Here is a 26,465-nt window from a genome sequence, read left to right on the forward strand (position 1 = left end):
GTGTCATGTTTTGACTAACATTGCTCTCGCTCTGCCGCATTTCACCAAAGATGCAGAGATGTGACATCAGCGGTTATGGAGGTATGAGAAGCATCCAGTGCAAAATAAGTCACATTTCTAGTTTAAAACAGACAGATTCCAATGGGGATTTTTATTTTATTCACGTACCGGTGCGTCAATCGGATCAAATGAAATGAGATCCAATTGATTTTGATGTCTACTTTTTAATTTTTTTAATCTACATTTAGCTCTTTCTTCATTTGTTTCTTGCTGTTACAGCTAATGAAGATTGAATCTGAAAGACTCAGCAGATGAATTACGAGTATTTCAACTCAAACCTGGTCAACTGCTTGGAAGATAGCTATGCTCACAAGTATACCACCAACACTCACGTGATTCACTGTGGCCTGGCACAAATCGACCTGTCAATCCAAATCCTCACCGTCATTGCTGGCGACTGCAAAAAAATGTCTTGGATAAAATGGCTCGTTGGTCTAGGGGTATGATTCTCGCTTTGGGTGCGAGAGGTCCCGGGTTCAAATCCCGGACGAGCCCATTTGTTGAGCCTTTAACAATCTGAGACAGTCGGTTCTTGGGCAACTGGTTGGAGTGCAGGACGAGGTGGATGAGTGATAAAGGCAATGGACTGCTAATCCATTGTGCTCTGCACTCGTGGGTTCAGCATAGCACAACATTTATTCATTTCTTCCTTGGTTAAAACATCTGTCATTTTAACCGGTACATAGGTTACCTTCAGACGAGTCCCGTGACCCTTGTGGGGGTCGTAGAGCAAAACTGAGAACGACATTGTGTTTGTGAGAGTCTCCCCTTTCCATGGAATGGTCAACCGATTTTGTAGGTCAAACAGTTCGGAAGCTACAGCCATTTGTATGAGAAGACTGATTTCCGGGATGTGTCATGTTTTGACTAACATTGCTCTCGCTCTGCCGCATTTCACCAAAGATGCAGAGATGTGACATCAGCGGTTATGGAGGTATGAGAAGCATCCAGTGCAAAATAAGTCACATTTCTAGTTTAAAACAGACAGATTCCAATGGGGATTTTTATTTTATTCACGTACCGGTGCGTCAATCGGATCAAATGAAATGAGATCCAATTGATTTTGATGTCTACTTTTTAATTTTTTTTCAATCTAATCTACATTTAGCTCTTTCTTCATTTGTTTCTTGCTGTTACAGCTAATGAAGATTGAATCTGAAAGACTCAGCAGATGAATTACAGAGTATTTCAACTCAAACCTGGTCAACTGCTTGGAAGATAGCTATGCTCACAAGTATACCACCAACACTCACGTGATTCACTGTGGCCTGGCACAAATCGACCTGTCAATCCAAATCCTCACCGTCATTGCTGGCGACTGCAAAAAAATGTCTTGGATAAAATGGCTCGTTGGTCTAGGGGTATGATTCTCGCTTTGGGTGCGAGAGGTCCCGGGTTCAAATCCCGGACGAGCCCATTTGTTGAGCCTTTAACAATCTGAGACAGTCGGTTCTTGGGCAACTGGTTGGAGTGCAGGACGAGGTGGATGAGTGATAAAGGCAATGGACTGCTAATCCATTGTGCTCTGCACTCGTGGGTTCAGCATAGCACAACATTTATTCATTTCTTCCTTGGTTAAAACATCTGTCATTTTAACCGGTACATAGGTTACCTTCAGACGAGTCCCGTGACCCTTGTGGGGGTCGTAGAGCAAAACTGAGAACGACATTGTGTTTGTGAGAGTCTCCCCTTTCCATGGAATGGTCAACCGATTTTGTAGGTCAAACAGTTCGGAAGCTACAGCCATTTGTATGAGAAGACTGATTTCCGGGATGTGTCATGTTTTGACTAACATTGCTCTCGCTCTGCCGCATTTCACCAAAGATGCAGAGATGTGACATCAGCGGTTATGGAGGTATGAGAAGCATCCAGTGCAAAATAAGTCACATTTCTAGTTTAAAACAGACAGATTCCAATGGGGATTTTTATTTTATTCACGTACCGGTGCGTCAATCGGATCAAATGAAATGAGATCCAATTGATTTTGATGTCTACTTTTTAATTTTTTTAATCTACATTTAGCTCTTTCTTCATTTGTTTCTTGCTGTTACAGCTAATGAAGATTGAATCTGAAAGACTCAGCAGATGAATTACAGAGTATTTCAACTCAAACCTGGTCAACTGCTTGGAAGATAGCTATGCTCACAAGTATACCACCAACACTCACGTGATTCACTGTGGCCTGGCACAAATCGACCTGTCAATCCAAATCCTCACCGTCATTGCTGGCGACTGCAAAAAAAATGTCTTGGATAAAATGGCTCGTTGGTCTAGGGGTATGATTCTCGCTTTGGGTGCGAGAGGTCCCGGGTTCAAATCCCGGACGAGCCCATTTGTTGAGCCTTTAACAATCTGAGACAGTCGGTTCTTGGGCAACTGGTTGGAGTGCAGGACGAGGTGGATGAGTGATAAAGGCAATGGACTGCTAATCCATTGTGCTCTGCACTCGTGGGTTCAGCATAGCACAACATTTATTCATTTCTTCCTTGGTTAAAACATCTGTCATTTTAACCGGTACATAGGTTACCTTCAGACGAGTCCCGTGACCCTTGTGGGGGTCGTAGAGCAAAACTGAGAACGACATTGTGTTTGTGAGAGTCTCCCCTTTCCATGGAATGGTCAACCGATTTTGTAGGTCAAACAGTTCGGAAGCTACAGCCATTTGTATGAGAAGACTGATTTCCGGGATGTGTCATGTTTTGACTAACATTGCTCTCGCTCTGCCGCATTTCACCAAAGATGCAGAGATGTGACATCAGCGGTTATGGAGGTATGAGAAGCATCCAGTGCAAAATAAGTCACATTTCTAGTTTAAAACAGACAGATTCCAATGGGGATTTTTTATTTTATTCACGTACCGGTGCGTCAATCGGATCAAATGAAATGAGATCCAATTGATTTTGATGTCTACTTTTTAATTTTTTTAATCTACATTTAGCTCTTTCTTCATTTGTTTCTTGCTGTTACAGCTAATGAAGATTGAATCTGAAAGACTCAGCAGATGAATTACAGAGTATTTCAACTCAAACCTGGTCAACTGCTTGGAAGATAGCTATGCTCACAAGTATACCACCAACACTCACGTGATTCACTGTGGCCTGGCACAAATCGACCTGTCAATCCAAATCCTCACCGTCATTGCTGGCGACTGCAAAAAAATGTCTTGGATAAAATGGCTCGTTGGTCTAGGGGTATGATTCTCGCTTTGGGTGCGAGAGGTCCCGGGTTCAAATCCCGGACGAGCCCATTTGTTGAGCCTTTAACAATCTGAGACAGTCGGTTCTTGGGCAACTGGTTGGAGTGCAGGACGAGGTGGATGAGTGATAAAGGCAATGGACTGCTAATCCATTGTGCTCTGCACTCGTGGGTTCAGCATAGCACAACATTTATTCATTTCTTCCTTGGTTAAAACATCTGTCATTTTAACCGGTACATAGGTTACCTTCAGACGAGTCCCGTGACCCTTGTGGGGGTCGTAGAGCAAAACTGAGAACGACATTGTGTTTGTGAGAGTCTCCCCTTTCCATGGAATGGTCAACCGATTTTGTAGGTCAAACAGTTCGGAAGCTACAGCCATTTGTATGAGAAGACTGATTTCCGGGATGTGTCATGTTTTGACTAACATTGCTCTCGCTCTGCCGCATTTCACCAAAGATGCAGAGATGTGACATCAGCGGTTATGGAGGTATGAGAAGCATCCAGTGCAAAATAAGTCACATTTCTAGTTTAAAACAGACAGATTCCAATGGGGATTTTTTATTTTATTCACGTACCGGTGCGTCAATCGGATCAAATGAAATGAGATCCAATTGATTTTGATGTCTACTTTTTAATTTTTTTAATCTACATTTAGCTCTTTCTTCATTTGTTTCTTGCTGTTACAGCTAATGAAGATTGAATCTGAAAGACTCAGCAGATGAATTACAGAGTATTTCAACTCAAACCTGGTCAACTGCTTGGAAGATAGCTATGCTCACAAGTATACCACCAACACTCACGTGATTCACTGTGGCCTGGCACAAATCGACCTGTCAATCCAAATCCTCACCGTCATTGCTGGCGACTGCAAAAAAATGTCTTGGATAAAATGGCTCGTTGGTCTAGGGGTATGATTCTCGCTTTGGGTGCGAGAGGTCCCGGGTTCAAATCCCGGACGAGCCCATTTGTTGAGCCTTTAACAATCTGAGACAGTCGGTTCTTGGGCAACTGGTTGGAGTGCAGGACGAGGTGGATGAGTGATAAAGGCAATGGACTGCTAATCCATTGTGCTCTGCACTCGTGGGTTCAGCATAGCACAACATTTATTCATTTCTTCCTTGGTTAAAACATCTGTCATTTTAACCGGTACATAGGTTACCTTCAGACGAGTCCCGTGACCCTTGTGGGGGTCGTAGAGCAAAACTGAGAACGACATTGTGTTTGTGAGAGTCTCCCCTTTCCATGGAATGGTCAACCGATTTTGTAGGTCAAACAGTTCGGAAGCTACAGCCATTTGTATGAGAAGACTGATTTCCGGGATGTGTCATGTTTTGACTAACATTGCTCTCGCTCTGCCGCATTTCACCAAAGATGCAGAGATGTGACATCAGCGGTTATGGAGGTATGAGAAGCATCCAGTGCAAAATAAGTCACATTTCTAGTTTAAAACAGACAGATTCCAATGGGGAGTTTTTATTTTATTCACGTACCGGTGCGTCAATCGGATCAAATGAAATGAGATCCAATTGATTTTGATGTCTACTTTTAATTTTTTTTTATCTACATTTAGCTCTTTCTTCATTTGTTTCTTGCTGTTACAGCTAATGAAGATTGAATCTGAAAGACTCAGCAGATGAATTACAGAGTATTTCAACTCAAACCTGGTCAACTGCTTGGAAGATTGCTATGCTCACAAGTATACCACCAACACTCACGTGATTCACTGTGGCCTGGCACAAATCGACCTGTCAATCCAAATCCTCACTGTCATTGCTGGCGACTGCAAAAAAATGTGTTGGATAAAATGGCTCGTTGGTCTAGGGGTATGATTCTCGCTTTGGGTGCGAGAGGTCCCGGGTTCAAATCCCGGACGAGCCCATTTGTTGAGCCTTTAACAATCTGAGACAGTCGGTTCTTGGGCAACTGGTTGGAGTGCAGGACGAGGTGGATGAGTGATAAAGGCAATGGACTGCTAATCCATTGTGCTCTGCACTCGTGGGTTCAGCATAGCACAACATTTATTCATTTCTTCCTTGGTTAAAACATCTGTCATTTTAACCGGTACATAGGTTACCTTCAGACGAGTCCCGTGACCCTTGTGGGGGTCGTAGAGCAAAACTGAGAACGACATTGTGTTTGTGAGAGTCTCCCCTTTCCATGGAATGGTCAACCGATTTTGTAGGTCAAACAGTTCGGAAGCTACAGCCATTTGTATGAGAAGACTGATTTCCGGGATGTGTCATGTTTTGACTAACATTGCTCTCGCTCTGCCGCATTTCACCAAAGATGCAGAGATGTGACATCAGCGGTTATGGAGGTATGAGAAGCATCCAGTGCAAAATAAGTCACATTTCTAGTTTAAAACAGACAGATTCCAATGGGGATTTTTATTTTATTCACGTACCGGTGCGTCAATCGGATCAAATGAAATGAGATCCAATTGATTTTGATGTCTACTTTTTAATTTTTTTAATCTACATTTAGCTCTTTCTTCATTTGTTTCTTGCTGTTACAGCTAATGAAGATTGAATCTGAAAGACTCAGCAGATGAATTACAGAGTATTTCAACTCAAACCTGGTCAACTGCTTGGAAGATAGCTATGCTCACAAGTATACCACCAACACTCACGTGATTCACTGTGGCCTGGCACAAATCGACCTGTCAATCCAAATCCTCACCGTCATTGCTGGCGACTGCAAAAAAATGTCTTGGATAAAATGGCTCGTTGGTCTAGGGGTATGATTCTCGCTTTGGGTGCGAGAGGTCCCGGGTTCAAATCCCGGACGAGCCCATTTGTTGAGCCTTTAACAATCTGAGACAGTCGGTTCTTGGGCAACTGGTTGGAGTGCAGGACGAGGTGGATGAGTGATAAAGGCAATGGACTGCTAATCCATTGTGCTCTGCACTCGTGGGTTCAGCATAGCACAACATTTATTCATTTCTTCCTTGGTTAAAACATCTGTCATTTTAACCGGTACATAGGTTACCTTCAGACGAGTCCCGTGACCCTTGTGGGGGTCGTAGAGCAAAACTGAGAACGACATTGTGTTTGTGAGAGTCTCCCCTTTCCATGGAATGGTCAACCGATTTTGTAGGTCAAACAGTTCGGAAGCTACAGCCATTTGTATGAGAAGACTGATTTCCGGGATGTGTCATGTTTTGACTAACATTGCTCTCGCTCTGCCGCATTTCACCAAAGATGCAGAGATGTGACATCAGCGGTTATGGAGGTATGAGAAGCATCCAGTGCAAAATAAGTCACATTTCTAGTTTAAAACAGACAGATTCCAATGGGGATTTTTTATTTTATTCACGTACCGGTGCGTCAATCGGATCAAATGAAATGAGATCCAATTGATTTTGATGTCTACTTTTTAATTTTTTTTAATCTACATTTAGCTCTTTCTTCATTTGTTTCTTGCTGTTACAGCTAATGAAGATTGAATCTGAAAGACTCAGCAGATGAATTACAGAGTATTTCAACTCAAACCTGGTCAACTGCTTGGAAGATAGCTATGCTCACAAGTATACCACCAACACTCACGTGATTCACTGTGGCCTGGCACAAATCGACCTGTCAATCCAAATCCTCACCGTCATTGCTGGCGACTGCAAAATGTCTTGGATAAAATGGCTCGTTGGTCTAGGGGTATGATTCTCGCTTTGGGTGCGAGAGGTCCCGGGTTCAAATCCCGGACGAGCCCATTTGTTGAGCCTTTAACAATCTGAGACAGTCGGTTCTTGGGCAACTGGTTGGAGTGCAGGACGAGGTGGATGAGTGATAAAGGCAATGGACTGCTAATCCATTGTGCTCTGCACTCGTGGGTTCAGCATAGCACAACATTTATTCATTTCTTCCTTGGTTAAAACATCTGTCATTTTAACCGGTACATAGGTTACCTTCAGACGAGTCCCGTGACCCTTGTGGGGGTCGTAGAGCAAAACTGAGAACGACATTGTGTTTGTGAGAGTCTCCCCTTTCCATGGAATGGTCAACCGATTTTGTAGGTCAAACAGTTCGGAAGCTACAGCCATTTGTATGAGAAGACTGATTTCCGGGATGTGTCATGTTTTGACTAACATTGCTCTCGCTCTGCCGCATTTCACCAAAGATGCAGAGATGTGACATCAGCGGTTATGGAGGTATGAGAAGCATCCAGTGCAAAATAAGTCACATTTCTAGTTTAAAACAGACAGATTCCAATGGGGATTTTTTATTTTATTCACGTACCGGTGCGTCAATCGGATCAAATGAAATGAGATCCAATTGATTTTGATGTCTACTTTTTAATTTTTTTAATCTACATTTAGCTCTTTCTTCATTTGTTTCTTGCTGTTACAGCTAATGAAGATTGAATCTGAAAGACTCAGCAGATGAATTACAGAGTATTTCAACTCAAACCTGGTCAACTGCTTGGAAGATAGCTATGCTCACAAGTATACCACCAACACTCACGTGATTCACTGTGGCCTGGCACAAATCGACCTGTCAATCCAAATCCTCACCGTCATTGCTGGCGACTGCAAAAAAATGTCTTGGATAAAATGGCTCGTTGGTCTAGGGGTATGATTCTCGCTTTGGGTGCGAGAGGTCCCGGGTTCAAATCCCGGACGAGCCCATTTGTTGAGCCTTTAACAATCTGAGACAGTCGGTTCTTGGGCAACTGGTTGGAGTGCAGGACGAGGTGGATGAGTGATAAAGGCAATGGACTGCTAATCCATTGTGCTCTGCACTCGTGGGTTCAGCATAGCACAACATTTATTCATTTCTTCCTTGGTTAAAACATCTGTCATTTTAACCGGTACATAGGTTACCTTCAGACGAGTCCCGTGACCCTTGTGGGGGTCGTAGAGCAAAACTGAGAACGACATTGTGTTTGTGAGAGTCTCCCCTTTCCATGGAATGGTCAACCGATTTTGTAGGTCAAACAGTTCGGAAGCTACAGCCATTTGTATGAGAAGACTGATTTCCGGGATGTGTCATGTTTTGACTAACATTGCTCTCGCTCTGCCGCATTTCACCAAAGATGCAGAGATGTGACATCAGCGGTTATGGAGGTATGAGAAGCATCCAGTGCAAAATAAGTCACATTTCTAGTTTAAAACAGAAAAAGATTCCAAAGGGGATTTTTTATTTTATTCAGATTCCAATGGGGAGTTTTTATTTTATTCACGTACCGGTGCGTCAATCGGATCAAATGAAATGAGATCCAATTGATTTTGATGTCTACTTTTTAATTTTTTTTATCTACATTTAGCTCTTTCTTCATTTGTTTCTTGCTGTTACAGCTAATGAAGATTGAATCTGAAAGACTCAGCAGATGAATTGCAGAGTATTTCAACTCAAACCTGGTCAACTGCTTGGAAGATTGCTATGCTCACAAGTATACCACCAACACTCACGTGATTCACTGTGGCCTGGCACAAATCGACCTGTCAATCCAAATCCTCACTGTCATTGCTGGCGACTGCAAAAAAATGTGTTGGATAAAATGGCTCGTTGGTCTAGGGGTATGATTCTCGCTTCGGGTGCGAGAGGTCCCGGGTTCAAATCCCGGACGAGCCCATTTGTTTAGCCTTTAACAATCTGAGACAGTCGGTTCTTGGGCAACTGGTTGGAGTGCAGGACGAGGTGGATGAGTGATAAAGGCAATGGACTGCTAATCCATTGTGCTCTGCACTCGTGGGTTCAGCATAGCACAACATTTATTCATTTCTTCCTTGGTTAAAACATCTGTCATTTTAACCGGTACATAGGTTACCTTCAGACGAGTCCCGTGACCCTTGTGGGGGTCGTAGAGCAAAACTGAGAACGACATTGTGTTTGTGAGAGTCTCCCCTTTCCATGGAATGGTCAACCGATTTTGTAGGTCAAACAGTTCGGAAGCTACAGCCATTTGTATGAGAAGACTGATTTCCGGGATGTGTCATGTTTTGACTAACATTGCTCTCGCTCTGCCGCATTTCACCAAAGATGCAGAGATGTGACATCAGCGGTTATGGAGGTATGAGAAGCATCCAGTGCAAAATAAGTCACATTTCTAGTTTAAAACAGACAGATTCCAATGGGGATTTTTATTTTATTCACGTACCGGTGCGTCAATCGGATCAAATGAAATGAGATCCAATTTTTTGATGTCTACTTTTTAATTTTTTTAATCTACATTTAGCTCTTTCTTCATTTGTTTCTTGCTGTTACAGCTAATGAAGATTGAATCTGAAAGACTCAGCAGATGAATTACAGAGTATTTCAACTCAAACCTGGTCAACTGCTTGGAAGATAGCTATGCTCACAAGTATACCACCAACACTCACGTGATTCACTGTGGCCTGGCACAAATCGACCTGTCAATCCAAATCCTCACCGTCATTGCTGGCGACTGCAAAAAAATGTCTTGGATAAAATGGCTCGTTGGTCTAGGGGTATGATTCTCGCTTTGGGTGCGAGAGGTCCCGGGTTCAAATCCCGGACGAGCCCATTTGTTGAGCCTTTAACAATCTGAGACAGTCGGTTCTTGGGCAACTGGTAGGAGAGGTGGATGAGTGATAAAGGCAATGGACTGCTAATCCATTGTGCTCTGCACTCGTGGGTTCAGCATAGCACAACATTTATTCATTTCTTCCTTGGTTAAAACATCTGTCATTTTAACCGGTACATAGGTTACCTTCAGACGAGTCCCGTGACCCTTGTGGGGGTCGTAGAGCAAAACTGAGAACGACATTGTGTTTGTGAGAGTCTCCCCTTTCCATGGAATGGTCAACCGATTTTGTAGGTCAAACAGTTCGGAAGCTACAGCCATTTGTATGAGAAGACTGATTTCCGGGATGTGTCATGTTTTGACTAACATTGCTCTCGCTCTGCCGCATTTCACCAAAGATGCAGAGATGTGACATCAGCGGTTATGGAGGTATGAGAAGCATCCAGTGCAAAATAAGTCACATTTCTAGTTTAAAACAGACAGATTCCAATGGGGATTTTTTATTTTATTCACGTACCGGTGCGTCAATCGGATCAAATGAAATGAGATCCAATTGATTTTGATGTCTACTTTAAAAAAAAATTAATCTACATTTAGCTCTTTCTTCATTTGTTTCTTGCTGTTACAGCTAATGAAGATTGAATCTGAAAGACTCAGCAGATGAATTACAGAGTATTTCAACTCAAACCTGGTCAACTGCTTGGAAGATAGCTATGCTCACAAGTATACCACCAACACTCACGTGATTCACTGTGGCCTGGCACAAATCGACCTGTCAATCCAAATCCTCACCGTCATTGCTGGCGACTGCAAAAAAATGTCTTGGATAAAATGGCTCGTTGGTCTAGGGGTATGATTCTCGCTTTGGGTGCGAGAGGTCCCGGGTTCAAATCCCGGACGAGCCCATTTGTTGAGCCTTTAACAATCTGAGACAGTCGGTTCTTGGGCAACTGGTTGGAGTGCAGGACGAGGTGGATGAGTGATAAAGGCAATGGACTGCTAATCCATTGTGCTCTGCACTCGTGGGTTCAGCATAGCACAACATTTATTCATTTCTTCCTTGGTTAAAACATCTGTCATTTTAACCGGTACATAGGTTACCTTCAGACGAGTCCCGTGACCCTTGTGGGGGTCGTAGAGCAAAACTGAGAACGACATTGTGTTTGTGAGAGTCTCCCCTTTCCATGGAATGGTCAACCGATTTTGTAGGTCAAACAGTTCGGAAGCTACAGCCATTTGTATGAGAAGACTGATTTCCGGGATGTGTCATGTTTTGACTAACATTGCTCTCGCTCTGCCGCATTTCACCAAAGATGCAGAGATGTGACATCAGCGGTTATGGAGGTATGAGAAGCATCCAGTGCAAAATAAGTCACATTTCTAGTTTAAAACAGACAGATTCCAATGGGGATTTTTTATTTTATTCACGTACCGGTGCGTCAATCGGATCAAATGAAATGAGATCCAATTGATTTTGATGTCTACTTTTTAATTTTTTTAAAATCTACATTTAGCTCTTTCTTCATTTGTTTCTTGCTGTTACAGCTAATGAAGATTGAATCTGAAAGACTCAGCAGATGAATTACAGAGTATTTCAACTCAAACCTGGTCAACTGCTTGGAAGATAGCTATGCTCACAAGTATACCACCAACACTCACGTGATTCACTGTGGCCTGGCACAAATCGACCTGTCAATCCAAATCCTCACCGTCATTGCTGGCGACTGCAAAAAAATGTCTTGGATAAAATGGCTCGTTGGTCTAGGGGTATGATTCTCGCTTTGGGTGCGAGAGGTCCCGGGTTCAAATCCCGGACGAGCCCATTTGTTGAGCCTTTAACAATCTGAGACAGTCGGTTCTTGGGCAACTGGTTGGAGTGCAGGACGAGGTGGATGAGTGATAAAGGCAATGGACTGCTAATCCATTGTGCTCTGCACTCGTGGGTTCAGCATAGCACAACATTTATTCATTTCTTCCTTGGTTAAAACATCTGTCATTTTAACCGGTACATAGGTTACCTTCAGACGAGTCCCGTGACCCTTGTGGGGGTCGTAGAGCAAAACTGAGAACGACATTGTGTTTGTGAGAGTCTCCCCTTTCCATGGAATGGTCAACCGATTTTGTAGGTCAAACAGTTCGGAAGCTACAGCCATTTGTATGAGAAGACTGATTTCCGGGATGTGTCATGTTTTGACTAACATTGCTCTCGCTCTGCCGCATTTCACCAAAGATGCAGAGATGTGACATCAGCGGTTATGGAGGTATGAGAAGCATCCAGTGCAAAATAAGTCACATTTCTAGTTTAAAACAGACAGATTCCAATGGGGATTTTTATTTTATTCACGTACCGGTGCGTCAATCGGATCAAATGAAATGAGATCCAATTGATTTTGATGTCTACTTTTTAATTTTTTTAATCTACATTTAGCTCTTTCTTCATTTGTTTCTTGCTGTTACAGCTAATGAAGATTGAATCTGAAAGACTCAGCAGATGAATTACAGAGTATTTCAACTCAAACCTGGTCAACTGCTTGGAAGATAGCTATGCTCACAAGTATACCACCAACACTCACGTGATTCACTGTGGCCTGGCACAAATCGACCTGTCAATCCAAATCCTCACCGTCATTGCTGGCGACTGCAAAAAAATGTCTTGGATAAAATGGCTCGTTGGTCTAGGGGTATGATTCTCGCTTTGGGTGCGAGAGGTCCCGGGTTCAAATCCCGGACGAGCCCATTTGTTGAGCCTTTAACAATCTGAGACAGTCGGTTCTTGGGCAACTGGTTGGAGTGCAGGACGAGGTGGATGAGTGATAAAGGCAATGGACTGCTAATCCATTGTGCTCTGCACTCGTGGGTTCAGCATAGCACAACATTTATTCATTTCTTCCTTGGTTAAAACATCTGTCATTTTAACCGGTACATAGGTTACCTTCAGACGAGTCCCGTGACCCTTGTGGGGGTCGTAGAGCAAAACTGAGAACGACATTGTGTTTGTGAGAGTCTCCCCTTTCCATGGAATGGTCAACCGATTTTGTAGGTCAAACAGTTCGGAAGCTACAGCCATTTGTATGAGAAGACTGATTTCCGGGATGTGTCATGTTTTGACTAACATTGCTCTCGCTCTGCCGCATTTCACCAAAGATGCAGAGATGTGACATCAGCGGTTATGGAGGTATGAGAAGCATCCAGTGCAAAATAAGTCACATTTCTAGTTTAAAACAGACAGATTCCAATGGGGATTTTTATTTTATTCACGTACCGGTGCGTCAATCGGATCAAATGAAATGAGATCCAATTGATTTTGATGTCTACTTTTTAATTTTTTTTTCTTCAATCTACATTTAGCTCTTTCTTCATTTGTTTCTTGCTGTTACAGCTAATGAAGATTGAATCTGAAAGACTCAGCAGATGAATTACAGAGTATTTCAACTCAAACCTGGTCAACTGCTTGGAAGATAGCTATGCTCACAAGTATACCACCAACACTCACGTGATTCACTGTGGCCTGGCACAAATCGACCTGTCAATCCAAATCCTCACCGTCATTGCTGGCGACTGCAAAAAAATGTCTTGGATAAAATGGCTCGTTGGTCTAGGGGTATGATTCTCGCTTTGGGTGCGAGAGGTCCCGGGTTCAAATCCCGGACGAGCCCATTTGTTGAGCCTTTAACAATCTGAGACAGTCGGTTCTTGGGCAACTGGTTGGAGTGCAGGACGAGGTGGATGAGTGATAAAGGCAATGGACTGCTAATCCATTGTGCTCTGCACTCGTGGGTTCAGCATAGCACAACATTTATTCATTTCTTCCTTGGTTAAAACATCTGTCATTTTAACCGGTACATAGGTTACCTTCAGACGAGTCCCGTGACCCTTGTGGGGGTCGTAGAGCAAAACTGAGAACGACATTGTGTTTGTGAGAGTCTCCCCTTTCCATGGAATGGTCAACCGATTTTGTAGGTCAAACAGTTCGGAAGCTACAGCCATTTGTATGAGAAGACTGATTTCCGGGATGTGTCATGTTTTGACTAACATTGCTCTCGCTCTGCCGCATTTCACCAAAGATGCAGAGATGTGACATCAGCGGTTATGGAGGTATGAGAAGCATCCAGTGCAAAATAAGTCACATTTCTAGTTTAAAACAGACAGATTCCAATGGGGATTTTTATTTTATTCACGTACCGGTGCGTCAATCGGATCAAATGAAATGAGATCCAATTGATTTTGATGTCTACTTTTTAATTTTTTTAAAATCTACATTTAGCTCTTTCTTCATTTGTTTCTTGCTGTTACAGCTAATGAAGATTGAATCTGAAAGACTCAGCAGATGAATTACAGAGTATTTCAACTCAAACCTGGTCAACTGCTTGGAAGATAGCTATGCTCACAAGTATACCACCAACACTCACGTGATTCACTGTGGCCTGGCACAAATCGACCTGTCAATCCAAATCCTCACCGTCATTGCTGGCGACTGCAAAAAAATGTCTTGGATAAAATGGCTCGTTGGTCTAGGGGTATGATTCTCGCTTTGGGTGCGAGAGGTCCCGGGTTCAAATCCCGGACGAGCCCATTTGTTGAGCCTTTAACAATCTGAGACAGTCGGTTCTTGGGCAACTGGTTGGAGTGCAGGACGGTGGATGAGTGATAAAGGCAATGGACTGCTAATCCATTGTGCTCTGCACTCGTGGGTTCAGCATAGCACAACATTTATTCATTTCTTCCTTGGTTAAAACATCTGTCATTTTAACCGGTACATAGGTTACCTTCAGACGAGTCCCGTGACCCTTGTGGGGGTCGTAGAGCAAAACTGAGAACGACATTGTGTTTGTGAGAGTCTCCCCTTTCCATGGAATGGTCAACCGATTTTGTAGGTCAAACAGTTCGGAAGCTACAGCCATTTGTATGAGAAGACTGATTTCCGGGATGTGTCATGTTTTGACTAACATTGCTCTCGCTCTGCCGCATTTCACCAAAGATGCAGAGATGTGACATCAGCGGTTATGGAGGTATGAGAAGCATCCAGTGCAAAATAAGTCACATTTCTAGTTTAAAACAGACAGATTCCAATGGGGATTTTTTTATTTTATTCACGTACCGGTGCGTCAATCGGATCAAATGAAATGAGATCCAATTGATTTTGATGTCTACTTTTTAATTTTTTTAATCTACATTTAGCTCTTTCTTCATTTGTTTCTTGCTGTTACAGCTAATGAAGATTGAATCTGAAAGACTCAGCAGATGAATTACAGAGTATTTCAACTCAAACCTGGTCAACTGCTTGGAAGATAGCTATGCTCACAAGTATACCACCAACACTCACGTGATTCACTGTGGCCTGGCACAAATCGACCTGTCAATCCAAATCCTCACCGTCATTGCTGGCGACTGCAAAAAAATGTCTTGGATAAAATGGCTCGTTGGTCTAGGGGTATGATTCTCGCTTTGGGTGCGAGAGGTCCCGGGTTCAAATCCCGGACGAGCCCATTTGTTGAGCCTTTAACAATCTGAGACAGTCGGTTCTTGGGCAACTGGTTGGAGTGCAGGACGAGGTGGATGAGTGATAAAGGCAATGGACTGCTAATCCATTGTGCTCTGCACTCGTGGGTTCAGCATAGCACAACATTTATTCATTTCTTCCTTGGTTAAAACATCTGTCATTTTAACCGGTACATAGGTTACCTTCAGACGAGTCCCGTGACCCTTGTGGGGGTCGTAGAGCAAAACTGAGAACGACATTGTGTTTGTGAGAGTCTCCCCTTTCCATGGAATGGTCAACCGATTTTGTAGGTCAAACAGTTCGGAAGCTACAGCCATTTGTATGAGAAGACTGATTTCCGGGATGTGTCATGTTTTGACTAACATTGCTCTCGCTCTGCCGCATTTCACCAAAGATGCAGAGATGTGACATCAGCGGTTATGGAGGTATGAGAAGCATCCAGTGCAAAATAAGTCACATTTCTAGTTTAAAACAGACAGATTCCAATGGGGATTTTTATTTTATTCACGTACCGGTGCGTCAATCGGATCAAATGAAATGAGATCCAATTGATTTTGATGTCTACTTTTTAATTTTTTAAAATCTACATTTAGCTCTTTCTTCATTTGTTTCTTGCTGTTACAGCTAATGAAGATTGAATCTGAAAGACTCAGCAGATGAATTACAGAGTATTTCAACTCAAACCTGGTCAACTGCTTGGAAGATAGCTATGCTCACAAGTATACCACCAACACTCACGTGATTCACTGTGGCCTGGCACAAATCGACCTGTCAATCCAAATCCTCACCGTCATTGCTGGCGACTGCAAAAAAATGTCTTGGATAAAATGGCTCGTTGGTCTAGGGGTATGATTCTCGCTTTGGGTGCGAGAGGTCCCGGGTTCAAATCCCGGACGAGCCCATTTGTTGAGCCTTTAACAATCTGAGACAGTCGGTTCTTGGGCAACTGGTTGGAGTGCAGGACGAGGTGGATGAGTGATAAAGGCAATGGACTGCTAATCCATTGTGCTCTGCACTCGTGGGTTCAGCATAGCACAACATTTATTCATTTCTTCCTTGGTTAAAACATCTGTCATTTTAACCGGTACATAGGTTACCTTCAGACGAGTCCCGTGACCCTTGGGGTCGTAGAGCAAAACTGAGAACGACATTGTGTTTGTGAGAGTCTCCCCTTTCCATGGAATGGTCAACCGATTTTGTAGGTCAAACAGTTCGGAAGCTACAGCCATTTGTATGAGAAGACTGATTTCCGGGATGTGTCATGTTTTGACTAACATTGCTCTCGCTCTGCCGCATTTCACCAAAGATGCAGAGATGTGACATCAGCGGTTATGGAGGTATGAGAAGCATCCAGTGCAAAATAAGTCACATTTCTAGTTTAAAACAGACAGATTCCAATGGGGATTTTTTATTTTATTCACGTACCGGTGCAATCGGATCAAATGAAATGAGATCCAATTGATTTTGATGTCTACTTTTTAATTTTTTTAATCTACATTTAGCTCTTTCTTCATTTGTTTCTTGCTGTTACAGCTAATGAAGATTGAATCTGAAAGACTCAGCAGATGAATTACAGAGTATTTCAACTCAAACCTGGTCAACTGCTTGGAAGATAGCTATGCTCACAAGTATACCACCAACACTCACGTGATTCACTGTGGCCTGGCACAAATCGACCTGTCAATCCAAATCCTCACCGTCATTGCTGGCGACTGCAAAAAAATGTCTTGGATAAAATGGCTCGTTGGTCTAGGGGTATGATTCTCGCTTTGGGTGCGAGAGGTCCCGGGTTCAAATCCCGGACGAGCCCATTTGTTGAGCCTTTAACAATCTGAGACAGTCGGTTCTTGGGCAACTGGTTGGAGTGCAGGACGAGGTGGATGAGTGATAAAGGCAATGGACTGCTAATCCATTGTGCTCTGCACTCGTGGGTTCAGCATAGCACAACATTTATTCATTTCTTCCTTGGTTAAAACATCTGTCATTTTAACCGGTACATAGGTTACCTTCAGACGAGTCCCGTGACCCTTGTGGGGGTCGTAGAGCAAAACTGAGAACGACATTGTGTTTGTGAGAGTCTCCCCTTTCCATGGAATGGTCAACCGATTTTGTAGTCAAACAGTTCGGAAGCTACAGCCATTTGTATGAGAAGACTGATTTCCGGGATGTGTCATGTTTTGACTAACATTGCTCTCGCTCTGCCGCATTTCACCAAAGATGCAGAGATGTGACATCAGCGGTTATGGAGGTATGAGAAGCATCCAGTGCAAAATAAGTCACATTTCTAGTTTAAAACAGACAGATTCCAATGGGGATTTTTTATTTTATTCACGTACCGGTGCGTCAATCGGATCAAATGAAATGAGATCCAATTGATTTTGATGTCTACTTTTTAATTTTTTTAATCTACATTTAGCTCTTTCTTCATTTGTTTCTTGCTGTTACAGCTAATGAAGATTGAATCTGAAAGACTCAGCAGATGAATTACAGAGTATTTCAACTCAAACCTGGTCAACTGCTTGGAAGATAGCTATGCTCACAAGTATACCACCAACACTCACGTGATTCACTGTGGCCTGGCACAAATCGACCTGTCAATCCAAATCCTCACCGTCATTGCTGGCGACTGCAAAAAAATGTCTTGGATAAAATGGCTCGTTGGTCTAGGGGTATGATTCTCGCTTTGGGTGCGAGAGGTCCCGGGTTCAAATCCCGGACGAGCCCATTTGTTGAGCCTTTAACAATCTGAGACAGTCGGTTCTTGGGCAACTGGTTGGAGTGCAGGACGAGGTGGATGAGTGATAAAGGCAATGGACTGCTAATCCATTGTGCTCTGCACTCGTGGGTTCAGCATAGCACAACATTTATTCATTTCTTCCTTGGTTAAAACATCTGTCATTTTAACCGGTACATAGGTTACCTTCAGACGAGTCCCGTGACCCTTGTGGGGGTAGAGCAAAAAACTGAGAACGACATTGTGTTTGTGAGAGTCTCCCCTTTCCATGGAATGGTCAACCGATTTTGTAGGTCAAACAGTTCGGAAGCTACAGCCATTTGTATGAGAAGACTGATTTCCGGGATGTGTCATGTTTTGACTAACATTGCTCTCGCTCTGCCGCATTTTCACCAAAGATGCAGAGATGTGACATCAGCGGTTATGGAGGTATGAGAAGCATCCAGTGCAAAATAAGTCACATTTCTAGTTTAAAACAGACAGATTCCAATGGGGATTTTTATTTTATTCACGTACCGGTGCGTCAATCGGATCAAATGAAATGAGATCCAATTGATTTTGATGTCTACTTTTTAATTTTTTTAATCTACATTTAGCTCTTTCTTCATTTGTTTCTTGCTGTTACAGCTAATGAAGATTGAATCTGAAAGACTCAGCAGATGAATTACAGAGTATTTCAACTCAAACCTGGTCAACTGCTTGGAAGATAGCTATGCTCACAAGTATACCACCAACACTCACGTGATTCACTGTGGCCTGGCACAAATCGACCTGTCAATCCAAATCCTCACCGTCATTGCTGGAGACTGCAAAAAAATGTCTTGGATAAAATGGCTCGTTGGTCTAGGGGTATGATTCTCGCTTCGGGTGTGAGAGGTCCCGGGTTCAAATCCCGGACGAGCCCAATTATTGAGCCTTTAACAATCTGAGACAGTCGGTTCTTGGGCAACTGGTTGGAGTGCCTGACGAGGTGGATGAGTGATAAAGGCAATGGACTGCTAATCCATTGTGCTCTGCACTCGTGGGTTCAGCATAGCACAACATTTATTCATTTCTTCCTTGGTTACATCTGTCATTTTAACCGGTACATAGGTTACCTTCAGACGAGTCCCGTGACCCTTGTGGGGGTCGTAGAGCAAAACTGAGAACGACATTGTGTTTGTGAGAGTCTCCCCTTTCCATGGAATGGTCAACCGATTTTGTAGGTCAAACAGTTCGGAAGCTACAGCCATTTGTATGAGAAGACTGATTTCCGGGATGTGTCATGTTTTGACTAACATTGCTCTCGCTCTGCCGCATTTCACCAAAGATGCAGAGATGTGACATCAGCGGTTTTGGAGGTATGAGAAGCATCCAGTGCAAAATAAGTCACATTTCTAGTTTAAAACAGACAGATTCCAATGGGGATTTTTTATTTTATTCACGTACCGGTGCGTCAATCGGATCAAATGAAATGAGATCCAATTGATTTTGATGTCTACTTTTTAATTTTTTTAATCTACATTTAGCTCTTTCTTCATTTGTTTCTTGCTGTTACAGCTAATGAAGATTGAATCTGAAAGACTCAGCAGATGAATTACAGAGTATTTCAACTCAAACCTGGTCAACTGCTTGGAAGATAGCTATGCTCACAAGTATACCACCAACACTCACGTGATTCACTGTGGCCTGGCACAAATCGACCTGTCAATCCAAATCCTCACCGTCATTGCTGGCGACTGCAAAAAATGTCTTGGATAAAATGGCTCGTTGGTCTAGGGGTATGATTCTCGCTTTGGGTGCGAGAGGTCCCGGGTTCAAATCCCGGACGAGCCCATTTGTTGAGCCTTTAACAATCTGAGACAGTCGGTTCTTGGGCAACTGGTTGGAGTGCAGGACGAGGTGGATGAGTGATAAAGGCAATGGACTGCTAATCCATTGTGCTCTGCACTCGTGGGTTCAGCATAGCACAACATTTATTCATTTCTTCCTTGGTTAAAACATCTGTCATTTTAACCGGTACATAGGTTACCTTCAGACGAGTCCCGTGACCCTTGTGGGGGTCGTAGAGCAAAACTGAGAACGACATTGTGTTTGTGAGAGTCTCCCCTTTCCATGGAATGGTCAACCGATTTTGTAGGTCAAACAGTTCGGAAGCTACAGCCATTTGTATGAGAAGACTGATTTCCGGGATGTGTCATGTTTTGACTAACATTGCTCTCGCTCTGCCGCATTTCACCAAAGATGCAGAGATGTGACATCAGCGGTTATGGAGGTATGAGAAGCATCCAGTGCAAAATAAGTCACATTTCTAGTTTAAAACAGACAGATTCCAATGGGGATTTTTTATTTTATTCACGTACCGGTGCGTCAATCGGATCAAATGAAATGAGATCCAATTGATTTTGATGTCTACTTTTTAATTTTTTTAATCTAAAATCTACATTTAGCTCTTTCTTCATTTGTTTCTTGCTGTTACAGCTAATGAAGATTGAATCTGAAAGACTCAGCAGATGAATTACAGAGTATTTCAACTCAAACCTGGTCAACTGCTTGGAAGATAGCTATGCTCACAAGTATACCACCAACACTCACGTGATTCACTGTGGCCTGGCACAAATCGACCTGTCAATCCAAATCCTCACCGTCATTGCTGGCGACTGCAAAAAAATGTCTTGGATAAAATGGCTCGTTGGTCTAGGGGTATGATTCTCGCTTTGGGTGCGAGAGGTCCCGGGTTCAAATCCCGGACGAGCCCATTTGTTGAGCCTTTAACAATCTGAGACAGTCGGTTCTTGGGCAACTGGTTGGAGTGCAGGACGAGGTGGATGAGTGATAAAGGCAATGGACTGCTAATCCATTGTGCTCTGCACTGTGGGTTCAGCATAGCACAACATTTATTCATTTCTTCCTTGGTTAAAACATCTGTCATTTTAACCGGTACATAGGTTACCTTCAGACGAGTCCCGTGACCCTTGTGGGGGTCGTAGAGCAAAACTGAGAACGACATTGTGTTTGTGAGAGTCTCCCCTTTCCATGGAATGGTCAACCGATTTTGTAGGTCAAACAGTTCGGAAGCTACAGCCATTTGTATGAGAAGACTGATTTCCGGGATGTGTCATGTTTTGACTAACATTGCTCTCGCTCTGCCGCATTTCACCAAAGATGCAGAGATGTGACATCAGCGGTTATGGAGGTATGAGAAGCATCCAGTGCAAAATAAGTCACATTTCTAGTTTAAAACAGACAGATTCCAATGGGGATTTTTTTTTATTCACGTACCGGTGCGTCAATCGGATCAAATGAAATGAGATCCAATTGATTTTGATGTCTACTTTTTAATTTTTTTAATCTACATTTAGCTCTTCATTTGTTTCTTGCTGTTACAGCTAATGAAGATTGAATCTGAAAGACTCAGCAGATGAATTACAGAGTATTTCAACTCAAACCTGGTCAACTGCTTGGAAGATAGCTATGCTCACAAGTATACCACCAACACTCACGTGATTCACTGTGGCCTGGCACAAATCGACCTGTCAATCCAAATCCTCACCGTCATTGCTGGCGACTGCAAAAAATGTCTTGGATAAAATGGCTCGTTGGTCTAGGGGTATGATTCTCGCTTTGGGTGCGAGAGGTCCCGGGTTCAAATCCCGGACGAGCCCATTTGTTGAGCCTTTAACAATCTGAGACAGTCGGTTCTTGGGCAACTGGTTGGAGTGCAGGACGAGGTGGATGAGTGATAAAGGCAATGGACTGCTAATCCATTGTGCTCTGCACTCGTGGGTTCAGCATAGCACAACATTTATTCATTTCTTCCTTGGTTAAAACATCTGTCATTTTAACCGGTACATAGGTTACCTTCAGACGAGTCCCGTGACCCTTGTGGGGGTCGTAGAGCAAAACTGAGAACGACATTGTGTTTGTGAGAGTCTCCCCTTTCCATGGAATGGTCAACCGATTTTGTAGGTCAAACAGTTCGGAAGCTACAGCCATTTGTATGAGAAGACTGATTTCCGGGATGTGTCATGTTTTGACTAACATTGCTCTCGCTCTGCCGCATTTCACCAAAGATGCAGAGATGTGACATCAGCGGTTATGGAGGTATGAGAAGCATCCAGTGCAAAATAAGTCACATTTCTAGTTTAAAACAGACAGATTCCAATGGGGATTTTTTATTTTATTCACGTACCGGTGCGTCAATCGGATCAAATGAAATGAGATCCAATTGATTTTGATGTCTACTTTTTAATTTTTTTTTATCTACATTTAGCTCTTTCTTCATTTGTTTCTTGCTGTTACAGCTAATGAAGATTGAATCTGAAAGACTCAGCAGATGAATTGCAGAGTATTTCAACTCAAACCTGGTCAACTGCTTGGAAGATAGCTATGCTCACAAGTATACCACCAACACTCACGTGATTCACTGTGGCCTGGCACAAATCGACCTGTCAATCCAAATCCTCACCGTCATTGCTGGCGACTGCAAAAAAATGTCTTGGATAAAATGGCTCGTTGGTCTAGGGGTATGATTCTCGCTTTGGTGCGAGAGGTCCCGGGTTCAAATCCCGGACGAGCCCATTTGTTGAGCCTTTAACAATCTGAGACAGTCGGTTCTTGGGCAACTGGTTGGAGTGCAGGACGAGGTGGATGAGTGATAAAGGCAATGGACTGCTAATCCATTGTGCTCTGCACTCGTGGGTTCAGCATAGCACAACATTTATTCATTTCTTCCTTGGTTAAAACATCTGTCATTTTAACCGGTACATAGGTTACCTTCAGACGAGTCCCGTGACCCTTGTGGGGGTCGTAGAGCAAAACTGAGAACGACATTGTGTTTGTGAGAGTCTCCCCTTTCCATGGAATGGTCAACCGATTTTGTAGGTCAAACAGTTCGGAAGCTACAGCCATTTGTATGAGAAGACTGATTTCCGGGATGTGTCATGTTTTGACTAACATTGCTCTCGCTCTGCCGCATTTCACCAAAGATGCAGAGATGTGACATCAGCGGTTATGGAGGTATGAGAAGCATCCAGTGCAAAATAAGTCACATTTCTAGTTTAAAACAGACAGATTCCAATGGGGATTTTTTATTTTATTCACGTACCAGCTAATGGTGCGTCAATCGGATCAAATGAAATGAGATCCAATTGATTTTGATGTCTACTTTTTAATTTTTTTAAAATCTACATTTAGCTCTTTCTTCATTTGTTTCTTGCTGTTACAGCTAATGAAGATTGAATCTGAAAGACTCAGCAGATGAATTACAGAGTATTTCAACTCAAACCTGGTCAACTGCTTGGAAGATAGCTATGCTCACAAGTATACCACCAACACTCACGTGATTCACTGTGGCCTGGCACAAATCGACCTGTCAATCCAAATCCTCACCGTCATTGCTGGCGACTGCAAAAAAATGTCTTGGATAAAATGGCTCGTTGGTCTAGGGGTATGATTCTCGCTTTGGGTGCGAGAGGTCCCGGGTTCAAATCCCGGACGAGCCCATTTGTTGAGCCTTTAACAATCTGAGACAGTCGGTTCTTGGGCAACTGGTTGGAGTGCAGGACGAGGTGGATGAGTGATAAAGGCAATGGACTGCTAATCCATTGTGCTCTGCACTCGTGGGTTCAGCATAGCACAACATTTATTCATTTCTTCCTTGGTTAAAACATCTGTCATTTTAACCGGTACATAGGTTACCTTCAGACGAGTCCCGTGACCCTTGTGGGGGTCGTAGAGCAAAACTGAGAACGACATTGTGTTTGTGAGAGTCTCCCCTTTCCATGGAATGGTCAACCGATTTTGTAGGTCAAACAGTTCGGAAGCTACAGCCATTTGTATGAGAAGACTGATTTCCGGGATGTGTCATGTTTTGACTAACATTGCTCTCGCTCTGCCGCATTTCACCAAAGATGCAGAGATGTGACATCAGCGGTTATGGAGGTATGAGAAGCATCCAGTGCAAAATAAGTCACATTTCTAGTTTAAAACAGACAGATTCCAATGGGGATTTTTTATTTTATTCACGTACCGGTGCGTCAATCGGATCAAATGAAATGAGATCCAATTGATTTTGATGCCTACTTTTTACTTTTAATTTGTGCTGTTACAGCTAATTTTTTTGAATCTACATTTAGCTCTTTCTTCATTTGTTTCTTGCTGTTACAGCTAATGAAGATTGAATCTGAAAGACTCAGCAGATGAATTACAGAGTATTTCAACTCAAACCTGGTCAACTGCTTGGAAGATAGCTATGCTCACAAGTATACCACCAACACTCACGTGATTCACTGTGGCCTGGCACAAATCGACCTGTCAATCCAAATCCTCACCGTCATTGCTGGCGACTGCAAAAAAAAAAATGTCTTGGATAAAATGGCTCGTTGGTCTAGGGGTATGATTCTCGCTTTGGGTGCGAGAGGTCCCGGGTTCAAATCCCGGACGAGCCCATTTGTTGAGCCTTTAACAATCTGAGACAGTCGGTTCTTGGGCAACTGGTTGGAGTGCAGGACGAGGTGGATGAGTGATAAAGGCAATGGACTGCTAATCCATTGTGCTCTGCACTCGTGGGTTCAGCATAGCACAACATTTATTCATTTCTTCCTTGGTTAAAACATCTGTCATTTTAACCGGTACATAGGTTACCTTCAGACGAGTCCCGTGACCCTTGTGGGGGTCGTAGAGCAAAACTGAGAACGACATTGTGTTTGTGAGAGTCTCCCCTTTCCATGGAATGGTCAACCGATTTTGTAGGTCAAACAGTTCGGAAGCTACAGCCATTTGTATGAGAAGACTGATTTCCGGGATGTGTCATGTTTTGACTAACATTGCTCTCGCTCTGCCGCATTTCACCAAAGATGCAGAGATGTGACATCAGCGGTTATGGAGGTGAGAAGCATCCAGTGCAAAATAAGTCACATTTCTAGTTTAAAACAGACAGATTCCAATGGGGATTTTTTATTTTATTCACGTACCGGTGCGTCAATCGGATCAAATGAAATGAGATCCAATTGATTTTGATGTCTACTTTTTAATTTTTTAAAATCTACATTTAGCTCTTTCTTCATTTGTTTCTTGCTGTTACAGCTAATGAAGATTGAATCTGAAAGACTCAGCAGATGAATTACAGAGTATTTCAACTCAAACCTGGTCAACTGCTTGGAAGATAGCTATGCTCACAAGTATACCACCAACACTCACGTGATTCACTGTGGCCTGGCACAAATCGACCTGTCAATCCAAATCCTCACCGTCATTGCTGGCGACTGCAAAAAAATGTCTTGGATAAAATGGCTCGTTGGTCTAGGGGTATGATTCTCGCTTTGGGTGCGAGAGGTCCCGGGTTCAAATCCCGGACGAGCCCATTTGTTGAGCCTTTAACAATCTGAGACAGTCGGTTCTTGGGCAACTGGTTGGAGTGCAGGACGAGGTGGATGAGTGATAAAGGCAATGGACTGCTAATCCATTGTGCTCTGCACTCGTGGGTTCAGCATAGCACAACATTTATTCATTTCTTCCTTGGTTAAAACATCTGTCATTTTAACCGGTACATAGGTTACCTTCAGACGAGTCCCGTGACCCTTGTGGGGGTCGTAGAGCAAAACTGAGAACGACATTGTGTTTGTGAGAGTCTCCCCTTTCCATGGAATGGTCAACCGATTTTGTAGGTCAAACAGTTCGGAAGCTACAGCCATTTGTATGAGAAGACTGATTTCCGGGATGTGTCATGTTTTGACTAACATTGCTCTCGCTCTGCCGCATTTCACCAAAGATGCAGAGATGTGACATCAGCGGTTATGGAGGTATGAGAAGCATCCAGTGCAAAATAAGTCACATTTCTAGTTTAAAACAGACAGATTCCAATGGGGATTTTTTATTTTATTCACGTATGCCGGTCCGGTGCGTCAATCGGATCAAATGAAATGAGATCCAATTGATTTTGATGTCTACTTTTTAATTTTTTTAATCTACATTTAGCTCTTTCTTCATTTGTTTCTTGCTGTTACAGCTAATGAAGATTGAATCTGAAAGACTCAGCAGATGAATTACAGAGTATTTCAACTCAAACCTGGTCAACTGCTTGGAAGATAGCTATGCTCACAAGTATACCACCAACACTCACGTGATTCACTGTGGCCTGGCACAAATCGACCTGTCAATCCAAATCCTCACCGTCATTGCTGGCGACTGCAAAAAAATGTCTTGGATAAAATGGCTCGTTGGTCTAGGGGTATGATTCTCGCTTTGGGTGCGAGAGGTCCCGGGTTCAAATCCCGGACGAGCCCATTTGTTGAGCCTTTAACAATCTGAGACAGTCGGTTCTTGGGCAACTGGTTGGAGTGCAGGACGAGGTGGATGAGTGATAAAGGCAATGGACTGCTAATCCATTGTGCTCTGCACTCGTGGGTTCAGCATAGCACAACATTTATTCATTTCTTCCTTGGTTAAAACATCTGTCATTTTAACCGGTACATAGGTTACCTTCAGACGAGTCCCGTGACCCTTGTGGGGGTC

General features: G+C 43.1%; 1 protein-coding gene and 28 non-coding genes across 29 annotated transcripts in view; all 29 read left to right on the forward strand.

Moving 5' to 3' along the window:
• Positions 1–26,465, forward strand: part of LOC121838636 (NLR family CARD domain-containing protein 3-like) — a 733,752-nt gene that overhangs the window by 696,266 nt on the left and 11,021 nt on the right. The gene's annotated exons all lie outside the window — the stretch shown is intronic.
• On the forward strand, positions 484–555 carry trnap-ugg. The gene has a single exon. It is a non-coding gene; the product is annotated as a tRNA-Pro (tRNA).
• Positions 1,405–1,476, forward strand: trnap-ugg. The gene has a single exon. It is a non-coding gene; the product is annotated as a tRNA-Pro (tRNA).
• On the forward strand, positions 2,320–2,391 carry trnap-ugg. The gene has a single exon. It is a non-coding gene; the product is annotated as a tRNA-Pro (tRNA).
• On the forward strand, positions 3,235–3,306 carry trnap-ugg. The gene has a single exon. It is a non-coding gene; the product is annotated as a tRNA-Pro (tRNA).
• On the forward strand, positions 4,150–4,221 carry trnap-ugg. The gene has a single exon. It is a non-coding gene; the product is annotated as a tRNA-Pro (tRNA).
• trnap-ugg lies at positions 5,065–5,136 on the forward strand. Its single transcript has one exon. It is a non-coding gene; the product is annotated as a tRNA-Pro (tRNA).
• trnap-ugg lies at positions 5,979–6,050 on the forward strand. Its single transcript has one exon. It is a non-coding gene; the product is annotated as a tRNA-Pro (tRNA).
• trnap-ugg lies at positions 6,892–6,963 on the forward strand. The gene has a single exon. It is a non-coding gene; the product is annotated as a tRNA-Pro (tRNA).
• trnap-ugg lies at positions 7,807–7,878 on the forward strand. The gene has a single exon. It is a non-coding gene; the product is annotated as a tRNA-Pro (tRNA).
• Positions 8,754–8,825, forward strand: trnap-cgg. The gene has a single exon. It is a non-coding gene; the product is annotated as a tRNA-Pro (tRNA).
• On the forward strand, positions 9,666–9,737 carry trnap-ugg. The gene has a single exon. It is a non-coding gene; the product is annotated as a tRNA-Pro (tRNA).
• On the forward strand, positions 10,572–10,643 carry trnap-ugg. The gene has a single exon. It is a non-coding gene; the product is annotated as a tRNA-Pro (tRNA).
• trnap-ugg lies at positions 11,489–11,560 on the forward strand. The gene has a single exon. It is a non-coding gene; the product is annotated as a tRNA-Pro (tRNA).
• trnap-ugg lies at positions 12,403–12,474 on the forward strand. The gene has a single exon. It is a non-coding gene; the product is annotated as a tRNA-Pro (tRNA).
• On the forward strand, positions 13,323–13,394 carry trnap-ugg. Its single transcript has one exon. It is a non-coding gene; the product is annotated as a tRNA-Pro (tRNA).
• trnap-ugg lies at positions 14,239–14,310 on the forward strand. The gene has a single exon. It is a non-coding gene; the product is annotated as a tRNA-Pro (tRNA).
• On the forward strand, positions 15,153–15,224 carry trnap-ugg. Its single transcript has one exon. It is a non-coding gene; the product is annotated as a tRNA-Pro (tRNA).
• On the forward strand, positions 16,068–16,139 carry trnap-ugg. The gene has a single exon. It is a non-coding gene; the product is annotated as a tRNA-Pro (tRNA).
• On the forward strand, positions 16,977–17,048 carry trnap-ugg. The gene has a single exon. It is a non-coding gene; the product is annotated as a tRNA-Pro (tRNA).
• Positions 17,891–17,962, forward strand: trnap-ugg. The gene has a single exon. It is a non-coding gene; the product is annotated as a tRNA-Pro (tRNA).
• Positions 18,805–18,876, forward strand: trnap-cgg. The gene has a single exon. It is a non-coding gene; the product is annotated as a tRNA-Pro (tRNA).
• On the forward strand, positions 19,716–19,787 carry trnap-ugg. Its single transcript has one exon. It is a non-coding gene; the product is annotated as a tRNA-Pro (tRNA).
• Positions 20,638–20,709, forward strand: trnap-ugg. Its single transcript has one exon. It is a non-coding gene; the product is annotated as a tRNA-Pro (tRNA).
• trnap-ugg lies at positions 21,545–21,616 on the forward strand. Its single transcript has one exon. It is a non-coding gene; the product is annotated as a tRNA-Pro (tRNA).
• trnap-ugg lies at positions 23,384–23,455 on the forward strand. The gene has a single exon. It is a non-coding gene; the product is annotated as a tRNA-Pro (tRNA).
• On the forward strand, positions 24,329–24,400 carry trnap-ugg. Its single transcript has one exon. It is a non-coding gene; the product is annotated as a tRNA-Pro (tRNA).
• Positions 25,243–25,314, forward strand: trnap-ugg. The gene has a single exon. It is a non-coding gene; the product is annotated as a tRNA-Pro (tRNA).
• Positions 26,165–26,236, forward strand: trnap-ugg. The gene has a single exon. It is a non-coding gene; the product is annotated as a tRNA-Pro (tRNA).

This window comes from Oncorhynchus tshawytscha, linkage group LG17 (genome assembly GCF_018296145.1).
Source record: "Oncorhynchus tshawytscha isolate Ot180627B linkage group LG17, Otsh_v2.0, whole genome shotgun sequence".
NCBI classification, from domain to species: Eukaryota; Metazoa; Chordata; class Actinopteri; order Salmoniformes; family Salmonidae; genus Oncorhynchus; species Oncorhynchus tshawytscha.